Genomic DNA, 4,097 nt, shown 5'->3' with positions numbered 1-4,097 from the left:
TGGTCAAAATATTTTCAACATAAATAAGGATAATTTAAGAGAACTTACAGACCACAAATTATCCGGGTTTGAATTTATAAGAAAACTTTTTTAAGAGTTATTTAATAATATAAAATTATTATCGTACCTTTTTATGATTTCACTAAAACATTATTTTAAAAAAAACTATAAATTGTTTACACCTCTGTTTTTGACAGGGGATCGGATCCTTGAAGAGAGGGAAAGCGTAATAATCGCCCCCCCCCCCTTAATCAGCCCCTTGTCAAATTGGTCCATGCATAACGGCCGCGAACGGATCATTCACCTCAAATTCAAAAAGTTGTATATTATCATTCGTCCATACTATTGGAATCGTATGACTATAGCAATGTTCTACAGATTATAAAAAGAAATTTTTTTAACCATCACTTAAACATTCCGGTTAATTTTGTTCAATATATGGATTGGTATGGCCTTCAATTTCGATAAAACTTCAACAAAGGTTCCGAAAACCAATATTTTTCAGCTTACTAACAGCATCTGTCTTACTTTGCTGTCAATTAGCGGTGATCAAATTGTAGAAGTTTCCACTTTTTCACTTTTTAATATGGGCATAACTTCAGATAATCGGCTTTTATTTGTTTATCTGATGAATTTCTTTTGCATTTAATTCTATGGAGCGGATATTAGCTCAGAAAGACTCCCAACCTGTCAGAACGGAAGACTATTAGCCCAAAGAATAGCGTAGAAAGTTCATTCTTTTTCCATCTGATAAGAGTCGCCAATTGTTTTGCAACATAAAATAACCCAAGTAACCATCATTAAACACAGTATTCATTTAAAACACAACTCTCATTTGTCAATATCTCTTTTTATAAAAGCTTTCATTGTGGGAAAAACTCATTCATTGACAGTTGATGTTATTATTTTCAATCTATTAGCATCCGAAAAAGTTTTGTTATAGCTAGATTTTGATGTTGTAACTTTTTCCACCATACGGCGTGTGTCATTTGCACAGCGGTTTTTTTTTCAATTCAATGATTTATGTATAGCGCCATAATCTGTTTATGCATCGATAAATTAAACTTTATTGACAACTTTTTCTTGTTATCTTTTCGATAAATTTTTGCTTTTCCAGCAATGAAAAGTAGACCAGTCGAGAAAATATTTTTAGTTTTATCCATGTGTTTACTTTTATACTCGATTATTCGATTTACATGGAAACCCGAATTAATTCTTTCGAGGGCAGTTTCAGGAAGTCTCTTAGAAAATTCTGAAAAATCACTATGTGGTAAATTGGAAAACACTTCCTTGGATGGTGAAACTATTCTACTAATTCGATTTTTGGGTGCTAATTTATTTTCAATGCAAAGCCCACAGCAAATAAATTTAAATTTAGCTGATATTTTGAATAACGAAATTTCACTTTCAGAGTCCTCAGACTGTGTCAAAAAACTATGGATTATTGGGTGTAGTTGTAACGCTACTGAAATAAGCAACTTAGAAAATTTATTGATTAGTTATGATCAGTTGTTTTATAATGTTCCTGGCTGTGCTGAGAATAATTCTACTGACCAGTTTTCAAAATACATGTATCAAATTAATACTGCAGGAAACTTTGGTATTCAGAAAGCGATGAGCATCAAACCTACACCAGCGTGGGTTTTTCCTTTAGATGGTGACTTATTTTTTTCAAGAGACTCAACCTCAAGATTAATAAATTCATTGATAACTGCAACTTCAAGAGGTGAACAATATTTTTATATTCCACGTTATCGTTTGCTAAGATGTCAAAAAACGATTATCTCTGATGCATTCGATTATCGAAACGAATCTGAGACATTTAAACTTACAAATATTACTGGACTACCAACACTAAGCGATCATTTGTCAGACCAAAGTGAAAACCAAATAGGTTTTTCGGCCAAAGTTGAGAATATTCTGGAACTTCTCAATACAAATTGGACGTACAACAAAACGTTTTTATTGGACCGACTGAAAAACGACAGCCTGACTTGTGGGAATAAGGTAAATTGAGCCAATGAATTTGTAGAACTCGGATCATAAGCTTTCCTACAGACAAAAATGGAGAACAAACTGTTGTCATTTTCTCGAGACATTTAATCTTTGGCGTAAACCAAAAAACACAAAATTCGATTATTCATACATTCCAATTATCGACGCATTCTTCCACCCATAGATTAAAAATGAGAAGTCAATTTTGATTTTTGTTGACATTCTGATCCGATTTTTGCAAATTCATCAAAAACCAAAATGATACAATTTTTTGGGGTTGTAACGATAGGGTTAGAAAAAAACACTGGAGAATAGTTTTTCGCGCCTAAATTAATCACTATAAAACTAAGTTGTGATAAGGTCACAAGCTATGACTATTCAGCAAAAACAGATTACTTGCAACTTTTTTGGTTATTTTTCTGGGCTGGGTAATGTTGCTTCATCCTCAAGCAACGAGCACGGATCATGGTGGGCCTCCAACATCCGACCTTTCGATTGAGAGGCGAAGATGTAACCACTTCACCACCGCTCCCCAAATTCTAATGAATTCTCGAGAACAAACGGCGTTGGCAATTAACGAACGATTGGTCCGCTTCGCTAGCCTGCGCTTACATTCGGCATAAAAGAAATAGTGCGCCAGAATCGTCGTTTCTCCCTGATCTACAGTGACGGAACAATTAGGTTGCACTTCTTAGTTTTTGAGCGATGAAATGAACAAACTTGTTTTTACGTTTCTGCCATTTTCGCTACAACTACTGGAGATTTTCGTTTGAAAGTTTGACACAAGATGGATGAAGCTGTTTAATCGAACATAACCGGATAAAAACCGTGAAGTTCAAGTTCTCAAGACGTCGTTTGGACGTTCAATTTAAGTGAACCATGAATTGTACGTAATGTTAACACTTTCAGTGAACAGTAAAAGCAATTGGAATCTTTGGTCATAAAATTGTTCGTTGGATCGCTTAGTTTGTAAGTTAGGCCCTCGTATTAGTCTTCTAATCACATTGATAGAATTGAATTTTTTTAATCTCTAAGACAAGTTTTTATTTAGCAATTAATTTAGAATTCCAAACTCTGAGTTAAATATTATTCCGTAGCTTAAGGATTTGTTGCATAATTTTTCAAGAAAAGAGAAACTTAGATGAGTGCCTAGCTTAGATTCTTAGCTTTCCAATTGAAACATTTGAGTCCAAACTTAGAAATTTAATCGCTTCTGCTGTCACAGAAGATTTTGACACGAATTATACTTCCCTAACGACTTCCAATTGAATGGCCAAACGATGCCATGAAAACAATTTTGTACGGTATTTTATCAGTTTGTATTCGAAGAAAGAATTTCAATCATCATATGACAAAACTTCCTCTGTGAATTGTTATATAATTGTTAAGAAAACGGCAGTAACTTGAAAATTTGAAAATATTTTTTATTCATTTCATCAGTTGAAAACTAAAACTTGGAACTTCTTCTTGGAAAATAATTTTGTGTCCGAAATATCTCCGTCGTTAAATGTTTGAAGTTTTATGAAATTATTCGATGTCTTTTTTCGTCTGTAGCGTAAAACAACTTTAAATTAAATCATCTGGAAAAAATTTTTTCGATGAACTTATTTCAAAACTTTGGGAAAAGAAGGAGTTTTTGGGTTTTTTGACTGTATTTAGCGACCGATGAGAGCAAAACGTCAAAGATAAATCATTTACGGAAATCCACTTTCTCCGCTTGCTCAGATGTAGCCCTGACCCGGGTCTCATGCAAGTAAATAGTATCTATTGCAGGGGCGGATCTAGAATTTTCTTTAAGATGTGGTTCTTAAAAAATTAAAGTTTTGTTTCTTTTTGACCGATCAAATTGATTTTCCGAGCTCTCCGAAATCACAATAAAAACCCTATTTTGACAAAATTTACTTCAACGCAGGCAAACTTTTGAAAGAACAGATAAAAAAAGTTGTTTTTAAGCAGTTTTTGAAGGTTCTGATCAAAAAATCCCCTAAAGATTTTTAGAAGCGGGCGATTCCTCCAAACCATTAGTATATGTTGGCGCCTTGGGAAAGTTTTTAAGATCGGTCGACAAAAAATTGGGATTTTTTTCCTTTTCCGTCCAACTG

Source organism: Symsagittifera roscoffensis, chromosome 9, assembly GCF_963678635.1.
Source record: "Symsagittifera roscoffensis chromosome 9, txSymRosc1.1, whole genome shotgun sequence".
NCBI lineage: Eukaryota > Metazoa > Xenacoelomorpha > Acoela > Convolutidae > Symsagittifera > Symsagittifera roscoffensis.
This window is presented reverse-complemented; position numbering follows the sequence as displayed.